The following is a 23,923-nucleotide window of genomic DNA, read 5'->3' as shown; positions in this document are numbered from 1 at the left end:
AGGGCTTGGACTCAGGGCCTGGAGCTCTCATTTGGCTTTTATTGCTTAAGACTGGTACTTTACCATATCAACCACAGCTCCATTTCCAACCCTTTTTTGCCAGTCGTGGAGCTTGAATTCAGGTCCTGGGCACTGTTCCTAAGCTTCTTTTGGTCAAGGCTAGTATTCTACCACTTGAACCACAGCGCTATTTCTGGCTTTTCTGTGTATGTGGCCCTGAGGAATTGAACCCAGGGATTCAGCCATGGTAGGCAAGCACTCTACCACTAAGCCACCTTCCCAGCTCCTGTTCCCAATTCTTTGCTGATTCATTGGAGATCAGGCTCTCACAGACTTTTCTGCCTAGGCTGGCTTCAAACCAAGGTCTCTGCCTTTCTGAAGAGCTAGGATTATAGGCATGAGCCACTAGCATCCAGATTCAGGCCATGGGTTTTTTGTTTTGTTTTGTTTTGTTTTGTTTTTGCTTCAGATCCAGATTGTAAACATGTCTTGGATGGATTTATATCCTGCTTAGGGCCATAGCCCACACAGTACAAAGTAGACTTTACCTTCACTTGAGGTGAATTCTCATGGGAATTTAGTGGTGAGGATTACATAGTGTGGGCTATTATAGGACCCAGGCAGTATGTGAGAAAATGGGAAAGCACACAGCAGAGACCTTGGCATCTCTTTGATGGCCACAGAAGGAAAGTGTGGGTTTCCTCCATCTTGACATAAGTTCCTTTTTGGATTCTCCAAGTGTGAAGTTCCTCTGAAGCGATCCTTCTTTGATCTCCAACAGAACGCACTTTGTAGATCATCTCCATCCTTGACCCCCTGTGCATCTCCTTCCCACAATAGCCAGGTGTTCTTCAGAGATAATGCCATCTGCACAATAGCTTTGTGTCTCCTTCATGTCCTTCAGAAGTGGGGGCGGGGAGGCTTCAATCTTAGAGACCTATAGCATCCCTGAAGGGCCTTTGTTGCTTTTCCTTGAGATAAATGGGTGCCGGTGTCTCTGGGCAAAAGGGATCAAACTTTGCACAGTGATTTTCAGATCCGTTCAGCCTCCCAAGTAGCTAGGATTACAGGTGTGTATCACTGACACCTGGCTGCATTCTTTTTTTTTTTTTTTTGTCAGACTTGGGGGTTGAACTCAGGACCTGGGCACTGTCCCTGAGATCCTTTTGCTCAAGGCTAGCACTCTACCACTTGAGCCACAGCCCCATATCCAGTTTTTTCTGTGTATATGGTCCAGAGGAATCCAACCCATGGCTTCATGCATGCTAGGCAAGCACTCTACCACTAAGCGACATTCCTACCCTTGCATTCATGTTTAAGGATGGTTTTCTTTCTCTTGTCAGCCCTCTTGCCTTCTTGTAGTTTCCTGAGAACCTCAATTCCTTTCTCCTGAACACCAACAGTTTCTCCTCCAAGTGGAAAAGAGATGGAAAGTATTCAGAGTTTCGTAATGCTTTCTTTTGGCTCTATTTTTCTTCTATTGATTTCTTTGTAATTAAAAAGGTCATAGAAATGTGTGGGGCTGAGAAGGTGACTCAGTGGTAGAGTGCTTGCCTTGCATGCCTGAGGCCCTCAGCACCACATAAGCAAAAAGAAAAAGCCGAAAGTGGCACTGTGGCTCAAGTGTTAGAGCGCTAGCCTTGACCTGAAGAGCTGAGGGACAGCGCCCAGGCCCAGAGTACAAGCCCCACGACCGAGGCCAAAAAAGAAAAAAAGAAATGTGAGAGAAACGGTAGAAAGATGGAAGGGATCCTAATAGATGAGATGGGTGGAATATGGTGAATAATGGTGAAAGCATGTGGTTGTAGGGAATGTGGACTGACAATCATTCCTTCAACCTGAGTTTTTGGGGTAGGGAAGCCAAAGGCCCAGGGAGGGGACTTGAGTGGCCTGTGGAATTTCTGTGGGCAGGGCTCTCAGCGAACAGCACCCCTGGTGGGCAAATCCAGTGTAGCAGAGCATGTTACTTTGGGAAGCAAAGAACTGTCTGGCCTTGGGCTCCCCACTCACCATGCAGAGATAGGAGAAATGAAACAACCGGGGGCATTTTTTAGATACAGCCGTAGAATGCATACATCTCTCTAGAGAATCAGCCTCTGTGGGCAGCTGCTGGTTTAGCTCAGAAGTGAAGGGTTGGAGAAGAAAGGAGGGAGAAAGAGCCAGGGATGTTGGTTTCTTGTTTTTAGCTCTGTTAGCGTCTTCTGTGCTACTGTTACTAAACCGTATCCTAGTAATAAACACTATCCTAGTGTTACGGTTATTAAAAAAATTAGTTCTGGCTCTAATCCTAGCTCAGGAGGCTGAGATCTGAGGTTAATTGAAAGCCAGACCAGACAGGTTATTTTTGATAAACAACTCAGAAAGCTGGAAGTAGTCTTGTAGCTCCAAGTGTATATCGCTATCCTTGAGAACAAAGAGCCTCAGGGATAGCTCCCGGGTCAAGCTCCAGGATCTGTAAAAAATAAAAAAAAATTAGAACTGGGTACTGCAATCCTAGCTACTTAGGAGACTGAAATCTGATGATTATGGTGGGAAGCCAGCTCAGATAAGAGTGTCTGTGAGACTTTTATCTCCAATTAAACACCAAAAACCTGGAAGTTGTGCTGTGGTTCAAATAATGGAGTGCTAGACTTGAGCACAAAAGGTAAGCACCCAGGCCTTGAGTTCAAGCCCTAGGACCAACACAAACACACACACACATACACACACACACACTCACACACACACACACAGAGCTGTGCTGGCATGAGCTCTTCAGTCTTTTCTCCTTATGAGATTTTTTTCATTAATATTTACACAATATTTTATTATTTTCATTCAGGTGAAATCTTTCCTTAACTCTCTGAGTGGAGAAGAATTAGAGGCTCTAATATTTGAATTAGAACAACTCAGAAGCATTTTCCCTAGCAGAATTTTTTGAGGAAGAGGAAGAAGAGAAAAAAGGTAATATGAAAATTCAGAATCGGAGTGGGAAGATGCAATGTATTTATTATTACTAGAGTATTTATTATTACTAGGGTATTTATTATTATTATTATTATTATTATTATTATTATTATTATTACTAGATTATTTATTATTACTAGAGTGATTTGTGTGTTTGTGTGTGTGCACGCACAACACCTGTGCTGGTCCTGGGGCTTGAACTCAAGGTCTGCTTGCTGTCCCTGACCTTCTTTGCTTAAAGTTAGACCTTTAAGGACTTGAGCCACACCTCTACTTCCAGCTTTTTTTTGTGTGTGATTAGAGATAGGAGTCTCACGGAGTTTTCTTCCTACGCTGGCTTCCAACTATGATCCCCAGATCTCAGCTGCCTTAGTAGCAGTCTGACAGGGATAGCCACTGGTACCCTGCATCTCTCTCTTTTTTGCAGTAAGAATTTTCATGTAGAATTTTTTTTGCAACTTTCCCCCATCTAGGTGTTCAAACACGTCAGCCTCTTGCTTATGTCTTCTTTTTTTTTTCCCTGTCAGACTTCTCTTATCATCCCTCATACTGATATTGTTCATACACCCCTGCCAGTGATTACAGTTAAAGATTGCTTTTTCAGAGTTTGTCCTCAGTTTGGCTGATGTTTCTTTATATCTCTGGATACTTCATCTGTGCCTCATGACTTGTGGGATCCTTAATTCCATCTTGAATTGAGGCAGAAAAGTTGGTAGTACCTAAAACGTGAGTGGCACTCTTCCCCCTCCCTGCCTCCACAATTTAAAGCCTGTATCTCTTAGAAAATATGAATGTTGAAGCTGCTCATTTTTTATAGTAATTAGGTAATGTGGCAGTTAGTATAAAATGTAATTTCTGGACAAATGAATCTTAAGGGTTGTTTAATTTTAACATTTAATTAGATATATTTCTAAGACATATTCTCTGCTAATTGGCTATTTTAAGAAAGTGGAATCCAATGAACTAAGTTTTGTCTTTTTTTTAAAGCTGGTCCTAGGATTTGAACTCAGGGCTTGGATGTTGCCCTAAGCTTTTTTGCTCATGGGTAGTGCTCTACCACTTGAACCACTGCACCACTTCTGGCTTCTTCTGAGTAGTTTATTGGAGATAAGAGTCTCACAGACTTTTCTGTCTGGACTGGCTTTGACCCATGATCCTTAGATCTTAATTTCCTCAGTAGCTAGGATTACAAGCATGAGCCACCAGTGCCTAGCCCATTTGTAGTGTTTAAATGAACTATTTACTTTGCCATGGAATGACATTTTCACTCTGAAGTATACAAGTGGTCATAGAGACTAGAATTTTATTTGGTGAACATTTCTTAAAAGTGAATGAAATGAGCCTTTTCAATGAGAAAAGCAACGATGTATGAGTCATGATACACATTCAAACTAAGTTTCAATTTTGTAGAATGTATTTATTGCTCTGTTGAGCTTTGTAGCTTCCCAGTGCTGTTTACAGACTATGCTGATGAAATCTGTGTTGATAATAACAGCTATATTCATTGATTTCAGGACAGTTGGTCAGCATTTGGAAGATTTGTGTCACTCGGTGTGAGTATTTTCCCATTATTTAATGTGTGATGTTAGCAAATCATGTACAGGCAAAAGAAAAGAAAAGACTAACTGATTTTAATTTAATACATCCAAGCAGAAAATCTTATGGTATAGCTTCAGGCTCATTGCTATGTATCTCATTACAACTAAATTTTAAGAGATGACCACTAGTTGAGTTTTAGTGTAATATTAAGGAGTATGCCAGCATTAGCTTTATTGATAATCTGAGAAGGCAACTAAAATACTTCTTCCTTTTCTAACTAAGTGACTTTGTAAGGTAGTTTTTCTGCATATACTTGAAACAACATAACCCAACAGACAGTATAAAAGCAGATGAGAGAATACAGGTGTCTTTCATTAGGCTAAAGGATGAAGAGATTTATTAAAGATGTAAAACAATGGGACTATTCTGCTGAAATTTTACCTTTTTTGGAAAATACAGTGTTTTTCAATAAGCGTATATTAATAAGTAGTGTTTCTTTTCTTTCTTTTTGGTGAGTTGTGGGGAGTAAACTCTGGGCTTGGGTGCTGACCCTCAGCTCTTTAGCTCAGTGCTAGTATTCTACCACTTGAGCCACAGCGCCACTTACAACTTTTTCTGCTTATGTGGTGCTCAGTAATTGAACTCAAGGCCTCATGCATACAAGACAAACACTCTACCACTGAGCCACCTTCCCATCCCCAGTGTTTTTGTTCTTAAATTTACAAAACTACCATAAGCACTTGAGTTCTAAATTTTCTTTTGTTTGGGTTGTGAAACTAGGACTCAATACCTGATGCTTTGCTCATTACCTGAGTTCTACTTTTTAACATATCTGTCTGTTTCTCTTGTGTGTGTGCGTGCACATGCTAATGCATGTGTATCCCCTATTTTTTATTTAATTTATTTATTTTTGTGCCAGTCCTGGGGCTTGAATTCAGCACTTAGGCATTGATCCGGAGCTGCAGTCTACCACTTGAGTTATAGTTGTACTTCTGGGTTTGTTTTGTTTTGTTTTCTGAGTGGTTTATTGGAGATAAGAATCTCATTGACTTTCCTGCTCCAGCTACCTTTTAATAGCAATCTATAGATCTCAGTCTCCTGAGTGTGTAGCCAGGATTACTGGTGAGAGGCACCAGTTCCTGGCTCTACTTACATTTTTTTTTGTCGGTTGCGGGGCCTAAACTCTGGGTCTGGGCACTGTCCCTCAGCTCTTCAGCTCAAGGCTAGCACTCTCTCACTTGAGCCACAGTGCCACCTCTGGCTTTTTCTACTTATGTGGTGCCGAGGAATCGAACCCAGGACCTCATGCATGCAAGGCAAGCACTCTACCACTGAGCCACCTTACCTTTTTAATTAGCTCTTTGGGAGCTCTCAAAATTTAAGAGTATTAAGAGGTCCTGAGACGAGCATGTTTGAGAGCTGCCAGATTAAAATTTTCCAAATGTCAGTGCTTTTAAAGATGGCTCTCTGTTTTACTTCTTTGAACTGTCAGTGTGCTTGCCACTGATATCTCTAAACCTCATTTGATTTTTTTCTATTTCTCATCAACTGTAAAATAACTAGTCTTCAAGTTTTCTACAAAGCAAATATTTCTCAGTGAGAAACTTTTCTTACTCCTTTAGTATGGATTTTATGCAGACTGGGACATTTTCTTTTTTGTTTGTTGTCTTCAGCATCGTGTTTAAGAAGTCAGACTAGACAATTGTATAACATCTTACTAATAAATGATTCCTTAGTCTATGTAAAAGCTTGATTCCTGATTAGAAAATGTTTTCTGACCAGGTACTGGTGGCTCACACCTGTAAACCTAGATACTCAGGAAACTGAGACCCCGGATGGGTTTAAAGCCAGCTCACCAGCAAAGTCTGTGAGACTCATCCCCAGGTAACTACCAAAAGCCCAAAATGGAGCTGTAGCTCAAGTGATAGAGTGTTAGATTTGAGCTGAAGAAGCTCAGGGACAGCACCCACACCCTGAGTTCATGCCCTAGGACTTGCACAAAAAAAGAAAAAAAGATTTTTTGAACATAAGTTCTTAATGTTCTTCTGAAGTATTGAGATGGCAGTTAACTATGATGGGCTTTGGAGTTATCCACTGAGTCAAAATAAAGATCTGTCTTTTACTAAAGCCATGTGACCTGTGATACTGAGCTCTTTTCTCATCTGTAAGGTAACCCAATCTAATTCCTTACAGGTTGTTAAAATAAGTACTAAATGAAATACTTTATTCAGAGGCTGGGAAGGTGTCTCAGTGGTAGAGTGCTTGCCTTGCATGCATGAGGCCTTGGGTTCGATTCCTCAGTACCACATAAGCAGAAAAAGCCAGAAGTGGCACTGTGGCTCAAGTGGTAGAGCACTAGCCTTGAGCTGAAGAGCTGAAGAGCTGAGGGACAGTGCCCAGGCCCAGAGTTCAGACCCCGAGACTGGCAAAAACAAAACAAAACAAAACAAAAATGAAATAATGTATTCAATAAGTGGCATAATAGTCATAAGCAAGGGATGGTAATTATTTTAATGATTCCAAAGATATAATAGATTAAAAAATCTGCTTTTTAGAAGTCTTAACTTAGGAAACACATAAAGCCATTGTGATGTGTTTAGATAGTTGCATTCTTTCTAATTAGTCCTCAATATGACAGTTGTGTTATTTATAAACTTTTTTTGTGCAATTAACTGCATTTGTTCATGTAATCAGCATCTGTTTGGTGTAGGAATGGGAATCCTGAACTTTAAATACCATTCAGAGGACTCTGAAGGATTTTCTAAACAGTTGGATTTTTGTCTAATATATTCACCAGAAATGACTCTGAAAAGAGACTCCTGCCCAACTCCTCTCACTCTGTGCCAGCCCTCCTCAGTGATATTTGTTGAGAATTCAGCAGTGATGTTGGCATTTAATGATATCTCAATGAAGTACTATAAAAACGGATGTAGCTGACGGGGGATAAATGTAGGAACCTGCTGTTGCGGTAGTGTTGGTCATCTTTTTCTATCAGCATTTTTGGACACAGTGGCAAGTGTCTGTGATCCTAACAATGACAGGAAGATGAAATCGGTAATTGTAGTTCAGGCATGCATCCAGGCAGGAAACCATACTCTCCCTGAAAATAGTCAAGGGAAAGCAGGGCCCAAGGCATGGCTCAGTGGTAGAGTGTCTGCTTACTAAGTTTGAGTGAGCTGAGCTCAAACCCCAGTACCATCATAACAAAGTAAAACAATGGTGGAAGATCACTACCAAATACTTTCCACAGAATTAAGTATATATTGGGCAGGATTGTGGCCCAGTATTAGGCTAGGGGTGTAACTCCATGGTACAGTACTTGCCTGAGGCTTTGCATTTGGTGACTGGCATTGAGATGAGGAGAAGTTGCATCGAAATTATGTAGGATGGTGCTGGTGGCTCACGACTATAATCAGCTACTCAGGAGGCTGAGACCTGGAGGATGGACGTTTAAAGCCAGCCAGGCAGAAAATTCTGTTTAGATCTATCTCCACTTAGCAAGAAAAAGACAGACTGGTGTTGTGGTTCAGATTAGTAAGACATCAGCTGAGTTCAAGCTGTGGTCCTGGCACCAAAAACAACAATAACAAAATAAATAAATAAAGGAATAAAGTGTGGGCTTTGGAGGGACTTTGGAAAAAGGAAGGACTCTCCCAAAATCGGAAGATGCATGCCTGAACTACAATTACCGATTTCATCTTCCTGTCATTGTTAGGATCACAGACACTTGCCACTGTGTCCAGCCTCTCTGTTGAGATGGAATCTCCTAAAATTTTCTGCCCATGCTGGGCTGGAACTGAGATCCTCTTAATTTTGGACTCTCACATTAGTGTTGGAGGATGAGCACATACTAATATAACAGGCTATGGCTGAGAAGGGATCTCACAAACTGTGCTGCCAAGGCTGACCTCAAATTATAATCCTCCATTCTCAACCTCTCAAATAGCTAGGTTTACAGGCATGAGCCACAGCAGTGACCTGCCTCATTTTGTTCACAACACTTACCAAAAAATAAGTTTATTAACACTCAAACATAATACATTGTATATCTGAACATTGTAAATTAAATGTATATATTGGAATATTATTTACATTCTAAGTACACACTAAATAATTTTTTAGAACAGAATGAGATAAATATAAGTGAAAAAAAATTCTGCATGCTATTGGATCATTTTGTCAATATTTTGTGATATAGGTATGTCATTATATTTTCAGATTAATTTCTTGCACCCAGTAGGATTTAGTTGGATGACAACCTACGAGTCAGGTTTTAGATTTTTATTCATATTAGGATATAGTTAAATGTTGTTTAAATGAGTTACATTGGTAAGGATGGTATTAATGAGATCAGCTTCACAATCCATCTTATACTTGGGATTGCTAAGTCATTTTAATTCTTTCTCTTAAATGCCAAGGGAGAGGCACAAATGAGCTATGATACATTCTTCCCGCCAATCCCGGGAAATTTTGGGGACAATGGTCAGATAAAGCAGTAACAATTTGCCCTTTAAGCTATAGACTGCTGATTAAAAAATATATAGATTCTAAAGGCTAAAACCTTAGGCTGGTCTCAAAGTGAGTGAATGGATAGGATTTATTTGTGTAAAGAGAGAAGGAATATTTCCTGACAGTATGTTTGGCTGTCTTGATTATAGTTTGCTCTTGACTTACCCATATGTTTGCATGTTTCTTCAGTGAGGTGTTCTGCTTTCCCATCATCAAGATAACATTTTCCTTAGCACCCTTCCAACATTAATCCTTTCTCCCGCTGATTTAAACATCACCTTGCTCACTTGGATCATGGATTATTCCCTCAATTTTACTTCCTTTTTTGTTCCTAGATTAGTGCTGATCAGTTCTCTACTCAGCCACTAAAATTATCTTCCTTTGATTTAAATTTGATCTTACTTGTCTCTGTTCTAAAAATCATTCAGTGGTTCCTCATCTCTTCGTTAGAATCTTTGGAATCTTACTAGGGTGTAAAGGCCCAGTCTTTGCTGGATCCTACTTTGTTGTTTTTTTCCTTTGTTTACATTAAATGCTGTGATCATACTAAACTTCCTGCTATGCTTTCACCCCCTAATCTTGGCACTCATTTTCTCTGCCTGAAACTCTTCCCATAACTTGAATTCCATTTTTTAAATTCTTTTTCTTTTCTTTTTTTCTGGTCCTGGGGCTTGAACTCAGGGCCTGGGTTCTGTTCCTGAGCCTCTTTGTGCTGAAGGCTAGTGCTCTACCATTTGTGCCACAGGGTCACTTCTGTCTCTTTCTGTTTGTGTGGTACTGAGGAATCAAACCCAGGGCTTCATGCATGCTAGGCAAACACTCTACTACTAAGCCACATTCCCAGCCCTGAATTCCATTTACTTTATACAATATCTGCTTCATACTCTCCATTCATTATTCTGTAATGTGACGCAAAGAGCATTGAGAGTGGAGGCCAAGGTTTAACTCCTAACCTTTGCTAAGAAATCTTGTGGAAATTCTTGACCTCTTCCAGCCTTCATTATCTTTATTGCCAACGTGTGATAATGCCCACCTCTCTTATAAGCCCATTAAGAACATCTATCGACATACTATACACAAAAAAATTCTATAAGCATGTCAGCCAAAGATGTTTGGTGTGGCAACGTTTGTGATGACAACAAGAATGATCCCAAGGAAGCATTTAGCTTCACTGCTCAGGTGACCTTCCTGAACCATCCAGGCCAAATCAGTGCTAACTATGCCTCTGTCCTGGATTGTCATTCAGCTTAAATTGCTTGCAAGTTTCCTGAGTGGAAAGAGAAACTTGAACAGAGATCTTGTAAGAAGTTGGAAGCTAGTCCTAAATTCCTGAAGTCTAGTGATGCTGTCATGGTTCATATGGTTCCAGCAAGCCTTGTGTATGTGGAGAGCTTCTCTGACTATCCTCCTTTGGGTCATCTTGCTGTTTGTGATAGGAGACAGTTGCTGTGTGGCATCAAAGCTGTGGACAATAAGTCTGCTGGAGCTGGCAAGGCCACAAAGTCTGCCCAGAAATCTCAGAAGGCCGAGTGATTATTATTATCCCTAACGCCTGTAGCTTCAGCTTAACCAGTGGTGGAAGAAAAGTCTCAGAAATGTTTGTCTTAATTGGGCATTTAAGTTTAATAGTAAAAGACTGGATAATGATAACAATGCATCATAAAAACTTGAGAAGGAAAGGAAAAAATTCTATAAGCACTCATATTCCATGCTCATTAAATTGTTATGCATACTTCTGCTGCATTCACTCCTCTTCCTTCTCACCTTTCTTGTGATCCTCAGCAGTTTTTCTGGAATGTTTTTCATGTAAAACTTTATTTTTTTTCATGGGATGAAGATTTTTCTGAAGAGATAACAGATGTTTTTACCAACACATCTCCTGCAAATCAGACAAACTGGCCAGGGTAAGTTATTACTTCTTGGTGATTGAGATTCATTTGTGACACTTCAGTGAATAAAAACTGAGATAGTAACCATTTACGATATGGAAGTAAGAGCGAAAGCCTTGCTCTTTGTTGGTGACTTGTGAGCTATGTGCATATCCAAGGTCAGAGTGGGCAGGGAGGTGCTATATCCAGAGAAATATTTAATACAACATATATTCCATTGCCTGCTCATGCACAGGACATGGGATGCTTTTTCCTTTTATCCCTATCTTTCCCAGGCTCAGGAGACATTCTGTAAACCAGTACGCCCCAGGCACACAATGCTCTCTGGACAGAGGGAACTGATATAATCAGGATGTCCTGTTTGCTCCTAAGTCCTAGGGTAAGGACCCTAATACTTGATCTTTTTGGTTGTTGTTGTTATTAGAAAATAAATTTTGTTATGGAATGTCTTGGGTAAAAGAAAGACATTCCTCAAGCAACAAAGTAGCAGAAAGTTCCAGGCCAGCCTGTTCTAGCAGGGTTATAACTCAAAAAGAAAAAAAAAACATAAAGAAATACATGTTTAAAATCTACTGAATGTAAGAAAAAAAGAGTACAGTTTCCTGTGAGTATATAATGTCAGAGAGTTTCCTGGAAACAGTAGCCTCTAAAATGGGATGATTTTTTTCTTTATAGGGAAATAGTAATAACATTTATTATTATAACCACAATTCAGTGACATTCAGTACATTTCCAGTATTGTAGAACCATCACCTTTATCTTATCCCAAACATATCCATCACCCTCGACAGAAATTTTGGGCCATTAAACCATTCATGCCTCTTTCCTTACCTCAACCCACAGTAGCCCTGAGTTATTTTCTGTGTCTGTGAACTTTCTTACTCTTGGTACTTTATTGTTGTAGTCTGAATGTTTGGATTTCCATAATTTTTCATATGGTAACACTTGATCTTTTATTCTTATCCCCTAATGTTTGCTTTCTCCATGAAACCCTCTCAGAACACTCCTCGGGAACTCATCTTCTGCAGTTCAAGTGCATCTCTTCACTATTCAATCTAGTATTGTTTAAAAATGGTCAAATTTAAGAAAAGTCATAAAAAGAATATAAACAGTATTTGTGTGCTTTTTATGAAAATTCACTATAGTTAACATTTTCCTTCTTTCGCTTAATCACTTATTTGTGTGTATGTTCTCTTTGTGGACATACATTTGAGATTAACTTGTATATATCATAGTCCTCTATTCCTACATATTTTAATCTTGCTCTCCTCAGGATAAAAATGTCCTGTTATTACATATCCACAGTAGTTACCGGCTTCAGTAAATTAATCACAATGCCATACTTTTGCTTAATCTTTGTCTATATTTCAGTCTTGACAATTGGCTCAATTCTGCCCTCTCATTTTTTTCTCCAGTACTAATACCAGTACATGATCATGAATTATATATAGTTGTGTATACTTGATCTCCTATAGTCTATAATAATTCTCTGCTTTTCCTTTATAACATTACTATTTTTAACAACACAAGCACCTGCTTCCATTTAGTAGCTAGGATTAGAGGTATGAGTGACTGCTGACTAGCAAATGTAGAGTTCTTGAGGGTTAAATTGTGTTATTTGTTTTTGTTTTTGTTTTTTACAAAGTATGAGGCCCATTGTAAAAATTGCTCAGTGTTGATGACCCTATATAAACTAGCTTATTATCCCAAATATACATGTAGATGTTCAATAAGCAGATATGTCTCTATATTTTTATACTAGGTAATTTGCTAGGTGCTAGGGAAGTAATGATGAGGACATAGAAAAATCACAAGAATAAAAGAAATCATGTTAATAAATATTTTTGAGGTCAATAATTCTCAATGTGGTCCCTATGTGGCAATTCTCAGAAGGCAGTTTTCAAATAATTGAAATTTCAAATAATTTCAAATTGAAATAGAGATACAGGATATAGCAGGGGCATTGGCCTGGTTGTCTGCACACTAAGGATGTAGGGAAATGTGCACTGGAGCATGTGGTTCTGGGAATAATTTTTTAATACTTTTGTTTACATTTTTTACCTTTTTTCTCCAGGCTAGCAGGCTTCATACCTTGAGCCACAGCTTAATTACTCACTTTCTTTTTTCTTTGTTCCTTTTTGCCGACCTTGGGGCTTGAACTCTTCTGCCTGGGCCCTGTCCCTGAGCTTCTTTTGCTCAAGGCTAACACTCTACCACTTCAGCCACAGCAGCACTTCCAGCTTTTTCTAAGTAGTCTATTATGTTTCTCGGACTTTCCTTCCTTGCATCAAACTGTGATCCATAGAACTCAGCCTCCTGAGTATGAGTAGCTAGGATTACTGGTGTGACCCTTTGGCACCTGGCTAGGTTTTTCTTATGTTTTGGTTCTGGACCTAGGGCTTGAACACAGGGCCTGGTCAGTGTTGTTTAGTTTTTGTTTTTTATTTAAAGCTGATAGTCTATTTGAGCCAAAGCTCACTTTCTGCCTTTTTGTTGTTGTTTTTATTCTTTGTGTTAATCCCAGGGCTTCAAAGTGGCCTGGCCAGTCTCCAGTCTCCATGCTTTCTCCCCCTCCGCCCCCCCCCCCAAGTTAGCAAGCACTACATCTTTAGCCAGTGCACAACTCTTCCTTTTTATTTTTGGTTGTTGTTTTTATTTCTTTGTATTTGGCTTTTATTTATTTATTTATTTTGGCTGGTCATTGGGCTTGAACTCTGGGCCTGGGTGCTATCCCTCAGCATTTCAGCTCCAGGTCCTCTACCATTTGAGCCACAGCACCACTTGCAGCTTTTTTTTCTGCTTATGTGATGTTGAGAAATCGAACCAGGGCCTCATGCATCCAAAGCAAGCAAGCCCTCTACCACTGAGCCACCTTCCCAGCCCTGGTTTTCATTTTTTATGGTGATCCTAGGGCTTGACCTGCCAGTCTTCTTGAGGTGTTGGGCTTTTTCCCCCCTCTAGGATGGAAGTTTTACAAGTTGAGCCATAGCTCATCTTTTTTTTTTTTTTTTGGTGGTTAATATTGTAAGGTCCGCTCCTGGATGGCAAGCAGACTCCACCCTCCTCACAGCAAAGTCTCCATCCAGTAACTGCATTACCTTGGGAACTGGGACACCTGGAAGAAGTCACATTTGCATCCACTGAGGTCATATCTGAATTTGATGTGGCCACACCTTTCTCTGCACGTACCCTAGGTAAGGCCTAGCCCAGGCCCAGACACTCTCTCTCTGCTCTCTCTCTGCTCTCTCTGCTCTCTCTGCTCTTTTCTAGCTCTTTCTTCTCTCATTCCTCTCTTTCCCAACTCTCTCTCATTCGAAGGCTTTTCCCAGCCAGGTGGAGTGCCAACCTTGCCTGGTCCCAGCAGGTCTACTGAATAAAACTAGTCCCTTACCTGAATAGCACATGCATGGTGCTGTTCTTACTCGGCTATCTCTTTTTTTAAAACCTAACAAGTGAGATAAGTGTCCTATGGCTCTAACTACTCAGGAGGCTGAGATCTGAGGACCTCAGTTGGAAGCCAGCCCAGACAGAAAAGTCCTTGTGAGACTCTTATGTCCAATTAAGCACTCAAAACCCAGAAGTGGCGCTATGGCACAAATGGTAGAGCACAAGGCTTGAGTACAAAGAGGCTCAGGGACAGCACAAAAGTCCTGAGTTCAAGCCCCACAACAGTCAAAAAATACAGAAAGAAAAAAAGTACTACAGGAAGCCAAGATGACTATCCAGACAGCTTGGTATTGGCATAAGAACAGACATCAGGACCAATGGAATAGAATTGAAAACCCAGAAATGAACCTACAGACCTATAGACATCTAATCTTCGATAAGGGAGCTAAAACAATAGAATGGAAGAAAGACAGCCTCTTCAGTAAATGGTGCTGCTAAAATTGGTTAACTACTTGTAGAAAACTAAAGCTAGATCCTTATATATCACCTTGCACCAGAATCAACTCCAAATGGATCAAAGACCTCGAAGTCAAAGTACACACTTTGAAAACATTACAGGATGGAATAGGAGAAACCCTAGGTCTCCTCGGCTCAGGCCAAAATTTTCTGAATAGAGACCCGGAAACACAACAAATCAAAGAAAGGTGGGACAAATGGGATTGCATGAAGTTGCAGAGCTTCTGCATGGCAAAGGACATAGCTAGCAAGATCAATAGAAAGCCCACGGATTGGGAGAAGATCTTCACTAGCCATACAACAGACAAGGGTCTCATATCTAAAATATACTTGGAACTCAAAAAATTAAATCCCCCAACAACAAATCCTCAAAGAAACAACTGCCCAATAAATAAGTGGGCTAAAGACTTAAAGAGAAACTTCTCTGAAGAAGAAAGAAGGATGGCCAATAGACACATGAAGAAATGCTCAACCTCCCTAGCCATAAAAGAAATGCAAATCAAAACAACATTGAGATACAACCTCACTCTAGTTAGAATGGCTAAAATCAAGAACTCTAACAACAACAGATGCTGGAGGGGATGTGGACAGAAGGAAACCTTACTTCATTGTTGGTGGGAATGTAAACTTGTTCAACCACTTTGGAAAGCAGTATGGAGGTTCCTCAAAAGACTTCACATAGAGATCCCCTATGACCCAGCAATCCCATTTTTGGGCATTTACCCAAATGTTTACAAACAAGACCACACTAAAGCTACTAGCACAACTATGTTTATTGCAGCATTATTTACCATAGCTAAGATATGCAACCAACCCAGATGCCCCTCAGTAGATGAATGGATCAAGAAAATGTCGTATATATACACAATGGAATTCTATGCCTCCATCAGAAAGAATGACATTGCCCCATTTGTTAGGAAATGGAAAAACGTGGAAAACATTATATTAAGTGAAGTAAGCCAGGCCCAAAGAAACATAGGTCCCATGGTTTCCCTTATTTGCAATATCTAGTATATGTATGAGTCAAGCGGAAAAGGTCAGATAATGTGATGTTAGGAAAATGAATCCTTAGATATGTATTCAAATGTTTTTTTTCCTTTCATGCATTTGTTTCTAACGCATTTATAAGATTATCTCTTTGTAGCTTTGTATGTCCCTCCCCCACAGTATAACCCTGCTTTTACTATATTTGATGTCAGTATAACTTGTGTAGGAGATGGGAAAAAACAAGTCGTTTAAGGATACAGGTAGACCTGTTGCAACAATGAGAAGTACAAATTGTCATGTCGAAAACGAGCTTTACAATGTTGGTGGGGGGGCTAGCGGGGAGGATTGGGTGGGCAGATGGGGGGGAGGCTGGGAAGGGATGTTAAGTGTAAACAAAGGAGGAGGCTGCAATGCTTGATAAGAAATGTACACATTAACCTGCCCATGTAATTGTAACCCCTCTGTACAGTGTGTTCACAAAAAAATAAAAATAAAATAAAATAAATAAATAAGGAAAAAAAAGAAAGTTGAGAGCCAAGGTTCAAAGCCATTCTAGGCATGAAAATCAATGAGACGTTTTTCACCAATTAACCAGCAACAGGTAGGAAGCAGTAGAACTCTACCCTTGAGTAAAACTCAAGTTTTAGCCCAGGAGTAGCATAAATGAAAAGAATTCTCATTTACTTTCCTGCCCAGGCTGGATTCAAACCACAAATGCTCAGATTTCAGCTATTTGAGCAGGTAGGATTATAGGTGTGAACCATATTTTTAAAATCTTGAATTGGCTCTAATATTTTTGTCCTTCTTTTCATTAATTTATTATTCTTTTTCACTTTTTCATAAGTTTGGGTCATCCAGCTTATTATTAGGGCTGGCCACTGTTTCTGAGGTTTTTGTTTTGAAGTTTTTTTTTGTGGATTTTTGTCCCAACCTGCAGGACGTCAATGAGGGCGATGAACCTAAACGAGAAGGAATGAAGGGACAAGAGACATGAAGAATGACAGCAAGACAGGGATTCTGATCAAGCTGCAAATTTTTATTTTTCACACAGGGGTATTTATATGCTTGGAATAAGGAAGCTTTTAAATTGGCCATTAAGGAAGCTTTTTCATTGGCCATAGCAGCTGCAGGATGTTTGCGTAGGGCAGGGTGAAAGGGTGGTCATTAGCAGCTGCAGGATGTTTGCATAAGGCAGGATGAAAGGGTCGGATTTCTGAGAGTGGTTCTGTAAACTCAGCCACAAGATGTTCCAGTGAGATAGTCAAGCCTATCTTCATGTTGAGAGACTCCTTTTGGATCTCAACAGATTTTTTTTTTTGAGCTTGTTATAGTACTTGAACTCCAGGCCTGGTCATTATTCCTAATTTTTTCTCAAGACTAGTAGGCTTCCCACCTCAAGACAGTTCAAATTGTGGCTCTTTATGTATTTTTCTTTCTTTCTGCATTTATTTTAGGTGATGCTCTTATGGTTTGTACTCAGGACTTGGGCATTTTTTTTTTGAGTTTTTGTTGTTGCTGTATTTTTTTTTTCTTCATTGCTGGTCTTAGGGCTTGAACATAGGGCCTTAGCTTTTGCTAGTCATAAAATCAGGGCAGAGCCACTGTGTCTGAGGTTTTTCCCTTTTCTTTCTCAAGACTAGCAGTGTCTATGGCTTGAGCCACAGATAAAGTTCTGGCTTTATTTATTTATTTATTTATTTTCATTTTTGTTGCTAGGGCTTCAACTCATGACATGGCCACTCTCCTGAGGCTTGAAGTCAGGGCAGGGCCATTGTGAATGAAGCATTTTTTGTATTGTTTATTCTCAAGGTTAGCATACTTTAACAGCTTGAGCAACAGCTGCATGAATGGCTTTGTTTATATAATGTTCTCTACCACCCCCACCAGGCAAAAGTTGTAAAGTTCATTTTTGAAATAATTTCTTGTACATCTCATTGTTGCAATAGGTCTAGCTGTAACCCTATTTAAACAATTTGTTTTTTCCCTTCACCTTCACAAATTACCCCAACATCAAATACAGTGAAAATGTGGGAGTTATTTATTTATTTGGTTCTGGTCCTAGGGCTGGAACACAGGGAGTGGTGACTCTTCCTAAACCTGAAATCAGGGCAAGGTCACTGTGCTGGAGTCTCTCTCCCGTGTCCTGAGCAAGGCTGGCAGGCTCCAAAACTTAAGCCACATTTCAACATCTGGCTTTGTAAAACAAATTTGGTGATTCATAAGGGGTAAGTTTCTTATGGAGGAGCTGGGAAGTGGCTCAGTGGTAAAGTACTTGCCTTGAGCTGAAGAGCTAAGGGACACCATCCAGAGCTGGAGTTCATGCCCCACAACCCACAAAAACGAAAAAAGAAAAGAAAAAAAAAGCTGAGTGCCAGTGGCTTACACCTGTAATCCTAGCTACTCAGGAGGGTGAGATCTGAGGATTGCAGTTCAAAGCCAGACTGGGAAGGAAAGTCCATGAGACAATTATCTCCACTAAATCACCAGAAAACCAGAAGTGGCCCTGTGGCTCAAGTGGTAGAGCACTAGCCTTGAGCTGAAGAGCTTAGGGACAGTGTGCACGCCGAGTTCAAGCCCCATGACCAACCAAAAAAAAAGAAAGATTCTCATGGGAAGACAGGGACATTAGCCAGGTTCTAAAATCAGAGTATGGTGATTCGAAGCCAGCCAGGGCAGGAAAGTTTTTGAGACTCTCATCTCCAATTAATCACCAAGAGCATGGAAGTAGAATAGTTCTAGTCTTGTGCAAAACAGCACAAGTTCAGGCCCCAGGACTAGCACACATAAAACCTAGTGTCATGGAGCTTCCTGCCCAGGTTGACTATGAACCACAATCCTAAAATTTCAGCTTCCAAAGTAGCTAGGATTATAGGCATGAGCCACTACTTAAAAATATTTCATTGACTTCTCTCTTCTTCTTTTGCCTTCTTATTATATTGTTCATTTCGTGTGTGTGTGTGTGTGTGTGTGTGTGTGTGTGTGTGTGTGTGTGTGTGTGTGTGTGTGTCCTGGTGCTTGTTCTAGACCTTGAACTCTGGAGCCTAGCCACAGTCTCTGAATTTGTTTTACTTTTATTTTTAATGCTGTTTCTAGGCTTTGTATTCAGGGCCTAGTCCCTGTCCCTGAGTCATTCTTTTGTTGCTGGTGGTGGTGGTCCTAGGGCTTGAACATAGGGCCTGGTCACTTCCTGGGTTTGAAACCAGGGCAGGTCCACTGTGTATGAGGGTTTTTGTTGTTCGTTTTCCCTCAAAGCAAGCAGTCTCTGTGGCTTGAGCCACACAGATCAACTTCTGGATTCTTTTACTTTTTGGCAGTTCATGGAAGATAAAAATCTCATAGAATATAAGAGTACTGTATCAGCAACTGAAATCTGAGGATTGGGGTTGAAAGCCCGGGCAGGTAAGTCCGTAAAACTTATCTCCATTTCATCCCCCAAAGAAAGGAAGTGGTAGAATGCTACCTTTAAGAAAAAAGAATTTCTATTTCAAGCCCTGGGTTCAAGACCCCTACCTGATACATACTCACAAACTCGTAAGGGACTTTTCTGCCTGGGATGCCTTGGAACCCAGATCTTCAAATTCTGTCTTTTGTGTAGCTTGAGCTCCAGGTGTAAACCACCAATTCTCTTGGCTTTTGTGCTCATCTTCCACTCTGATTTTTATTTGTGTTTTGTATTTAATTGATTAATTATTAGTAGTCCTACCCTATGTATCTGGGCCTGGTCACTGTTATTTTGCTTTTTCATTCAAGGCTGTTGCTTTACCACTTGAACCACAGCTCTACTTCTGGCATTTTTGCTGGTTAGTTGGAGATTAGAGCCTCATGGAATTTCCTGCCCAGGTGGGCTTTTAACCACCATCCTGAGATTTCATGCTCCTAACTGGGATTACATGTCAGCCACCAAAAAGTGCCTGGCTCACTCAATTTTAATATTCTTTTTTTTTGTGGTTGGTCATGGGGCTTGAACTCTGGGTCTGGGCTCTGTCCCTCAGCTCTTCAGTTCAAAGCTAGCGCTCGACCACTTGAGCCACAGAGCCACTTCCAGCTTTTTTCTTTTTTGCTATATGGTGCTGAGGAATCAAACCCAGGGCCTCATGCATGCAAGGCAAGAGCTCTACCACTGAGCCAACTTCCCAGCCCTCAATTTTAATATTCTTAATAGGCTCTTACAGTCTTTTTATTCACATGATGATGATGATGATGATGATGATGATGATGATGATGATGATGATGATGATGTGCTGGTCATAGGTTTGAAATCAGGGCATGGGTGCTGTCCATGATCTTCCAGTTGAACCTCAGCTCAAGTCCTGGACTTTTCTTTATTTCTTTTTGCTTCTTTCTTGGTGGTTAATTTGAGAGAATTGTCTCATAAAAAACCTTGGCACTACTCAGAAGGTTGAAATCTGAGGATTGTGTTTTCAAGCCAGTCCTGACAAGAAAGTCCAAAACACCCTTTTCTTTTTCTTTTTGTTGTTGTTGTTGTAATGACAAAGGTGAGGTGCAGTGGAGTTGCAGTTTCATTAACAGGTAAAAAGGATGTTTGCTTTTGAGCAATAGCCTCCCAAAGTACACTGCCTCCTGACTAGGGATGGTCCACTGATGGTTAGAATGACTTGTCTTCCTTCTATGACCCTATTACCCTGGTAACCGATTGTTTACAAAGATGTGATCCTGACACCTTAGCAACATGAGAAGGGACAATATCATTCCTAGGTTGGGATGAAAACCAAGTGGATCCCCCCATTTGGTGTGCTGCCTCGCTCTGGGGGGCCAGGATGATAGTGCACCCTTCTGTGAAGAAGGAAAATGACTTGAACAATTCTGTACTCTTTGTTCATTTCTGACAGATGAGGGCTGTGGATAAATTCATGGACTCACCTAGGGACAAGCAGGGAATTTTCTAGGATCTCCATTGTGTCTAGGAAGGAAGGGCCTCAGGTTTTGCTGCAGAGAGATGCATCCTACAGTGCGGTTGCAGCAGCCCTGGCTTGCTCCAATGCCAGTGATTTCACAGATCAGCAATATACCTGGACCCAGGAAATGTCACCTTATGCAGATGAAATAACTCTCAGGACATCTGTCCTGATGACCATGGAAGCCTATGCCAGTGCAAGCGTTGGTGACACAATTCTGCTCATGTGGCTGGGAGTATGGAAGTGGCACAGGTGTGGATTTGAGGTGTTGGATAGCACACGTGGTGTATGCTTTCTGCTCTGCCCACCACATGAGTAAAGGCAATGCTGGATTCTGTCTGAATTTAACTGGGGTCTGAGGGACTGTGGATTTTCTGGGATGCCAAAACTCCCAGGGGGACATAGGTTGAGCTGGACTAGGTGAAAGGGAGTGAAGGAAACCTCCAGAAAGAAGGAAGTCTTGATTCTCTTTAAAAGTTCCTTTAATGCTTAAATTTTAATGAAAACGGGAAATAAATGGAAAAAGTGATTCTAGATCTCAGTTTCCTGAATAGCTAGCATAACAGGTGTGACACTAGTACCCAACTCACTCTTTTGTATCTATTGAGTTTATTAGGTTCTAGACACTGTAGCAAGGAAAAAAAGAAAAGCTTTGTTTTGAAGGTCTATGCCTTTGTGTGTGGGGTTGGGAGAGGGTAGGGAATGTATACACATAAATATGTTTAAATATATGATGGAAAAAATATATTGAGTGATGTGCTAGGGAGGAATGTTAGCAATTTGCAGTGATGTATGAGTTCAGAAAAGCCTCATGTGGTAAAGTGACTTAGAAGAGATCAAGGCAACTCATCCAGGCCCCAGAATCAGGTAGAGTCATGAGCTCGAAGTATGAGCACCTACACCTGGGTCCCCTCCCATTTCTGGAGTTCCCTCCATACAACTGGCCCCTCCCTCTCTCTGCCCAGACCCACCTGGACTCCCATCTACCTCACTTCCTTTTCCCTCAGATCCTCCTGCTACCAGGATAGTGATGGAGGTCATGTGCTCCCTCTTGGGGGAAATATCGCTTCTCTAATAAACCTTGTAATAATCTTTCTCCTTTGCCTTCCTGCTTCTGCATGGTCCCCTTGCATGGATTTTTGTCTAATCCTCTTACATTGGTCGCCCCTGTGGGGATAGGCTCCCCAGTGGGTTTGATCCTCCCTCCACTTCGGAAGGAGGTTCAACCAGCTTCCCTGGGACCTATGCTGAGATCCTATACGCCAGCCACCAGAGGACCACCAAGGTAACTTTCTCCTGACTGAGCGCTCTACCAGCCCATCCAACACTGCTAATTAAGTCCCACTCCAGGGTAAGTGAAAAGTTTATCTGAGGTCTGCGTTTCTGATTCTGATATCTCAGTGGTAAGGGTACCTGGGCCTCTGTGACTTACCGAGCCCCCCTTCCCCTCATCAGAGCCAAACCTTGGCCAAGTGCCAGGGGCCTACCTTGGCCCAAGGACCCCTCCTCCATGGCCCAAGGAATGCAAATGGACAAACATGAAGACATTCTCCACTGGCAGGGCCACCACCCCCTTTAGGAGCCAACCTGTACTGTGGAGAACACTCTAATATAGGCCCATGGCATCAGGTCCGTTACCATGGGAAGGACACTAAATTTCTTTACATTAAGGCCACCTGGGCCTTGGAGGGCTTCTGAGCCCCTTCAATCAAATTTTGCCCCAAATTTAAAACTCCACTTCTGCGAGTGCTTGGGCAGATAGCTCTGGCTCTCTCTCTCTCCCTCTCTCCCTCTCTTCCTCTCTCCCTCTCCCTCTTTCCCTCTCCCTTGCAACTGAAGGTAAAAGTATGGATGAGTTTAAGTTTAAACTCCTCCTCTGTGTACTGCTTTTGCAGTTTCCCCTCCTCTGCAGTCTCCCCTGTGAGGCCCTCCCCTCTTTTGCGGCCTCCCCCACAAGGCACCCTCACTTCTTTGCCCTTCCCCACGAGGCACCCTCACTCCTGCGGCCTCCCAGTGAGGTATACTCCTTTTTGCAGCCTCTTCTGTGAGGCCCCCACCCCTGAAGGACTTCATCTGTGAGGTCCCCACTGCTCTGCGGGACCCCTCCTCTGCCTTTGTAGTGGGGGTGGAAGCTGAAGCTCCAGTTTTGCCAGAAACAATGCATAAAGCATAAAGTGACTCCATTTAGGGTATCATCTCTTATTCTTTTCCATGGTTTTCCATGGTCAGGACTGACTTTGTCCTGGCCATTGTCTCAACATCCATTGCTGGGATAGCTTGTCCCGGTTGGCATTTACGGTTTGGACTCAAGGCCTGGGCACTGTCCCTGAGTCCTTCTGTTCCAGGCTAATGCTCTACTACTTAGAGTCACAATGCCACTTTCAGCCTTTGGCTGGATAGTCCTGGTTCTGTGCTGATTAGTAGGGAGATGGAGTTTTAGAAGGATTTTTTTTGTGCCCAAGATGGCTTTGAACTTTCTTACAAAAGCTCTTTTTATTTCCAGCTAAAGCAACAAGGAGATCAATGAGATGGAGGTTACCTATAACTTGTTAACAATTGACTAACAATTACTTGTCAGAGATTTTTAAAAGAAAGCCCAGTAGATGCTTTTAACCTGAGACTGATTGGCACTCTAAGTACAGCCCACTGCCTCTGGGTAGCCTGTTTAAAGTGGCTTATAGACAACATTTAACCTATAACAAATGTACAGGCCTTTTCTTGGGCTACAGCAGCATAGCCTGTTTAACACCCTGGTTTATAAAAGCATTTTCTGTCTGGCAGAGGAATGCCTACCTATGTAGGCCTTTAGACAGATCTCAATAGGAACATAATCTCAGCTTTACAAGCTTTTCAACAGATGAATTTAACCAGCTCAAAAGTTACTGCCAATTAGGACTTTGAGCAGATACAGGGGTTTTGGGATTTACATTCTACAATCTTAGCTTTTACTACCCACTATCACAGATCTCTGGAAAGTTTTGCCCAGTTACACCAACATGGGTGATAGGAATGTTTAAAAACTTATCTTTCCATGACTTTCTGGCTTGATCAATTTTTTGGAAGACAAAGCTCAAGTAACTCAGGACCTGATACCACTTTTGTCATCCAAACATTTGTTTGTAATTGCCTCTGAATGTTTTAACATTGTCAGGGTCCCTGGAGTGCCTTTCTTATGTTGGGATAAATACATCTTTGGCACTTTCCTTGGTCAGTCGCCGGACTTGAACTCAGGGT

General features: G+C 41.3%; 1 long non-coding RNA gene across 6 annotated transcripts in view; it reads left to right on the top strand.

Annotated features, from left to right (window-relative positions):
* Window positions 1–23,923, top strand: part of LOC138820167 (uncharacterized) — a 40,620-nt gene that overhangs the window by 3,415 nt on the left and 13,282 nt on the right. Inside the window, exons 4-10 of one of the 6 annotated variants that reach the window (XR_011369749.1) lie at window positions 2,822–2,943; window positions 4,461–4,499; window positions 10,832–10,898; window positions 11,159–11,262; window positions 13,913–14,077; window positions 17,836–17,998; window positions 19,088–19,172. This is a non-coding gene — a long non-coding RNA (uncharacterized lncRNA). Of the gene's footprint in view, window positions 1–2,821; window positions 2,944–4,460; window positions 4,500–10,831; window positions 10,899–11,158; window positions 11,263–11,882; window positions 11,969–13,912; window positions 14,078–16,710; window positions 17,653–17,835; window positions 17,999–19,087; window positions 19,173–23,923 lie in introns of those variants that run through there. The other 5 variants (XR_011369751.1, XR_011369752.1, XR_011369750.1 and 2 more) reach the window with 5 other exon arrangements.

The sequence above is a fragment of the Dipodomys merriami genome, unplaced genomic scaffold (genome assembly GCF_024711535.1).
Source record: "Dipodomys merriami isolate MVZ:Mamm:240054 unplaced genomic scaffold, mDipMer1.0.p SCAF_846, whole genome shotgun sequence".
NCBI classification, from domain to species: Eukaryota; Metazoa; Chordata; class Mammalia; order Rodentia; family Heteromyidae; genus Dipodomys; species Dipodomys merriami.
Note: the sequence above shows the minus strand (reverse complement) of the source record. Positions and strands in the feature narration are given on the sequence as shown.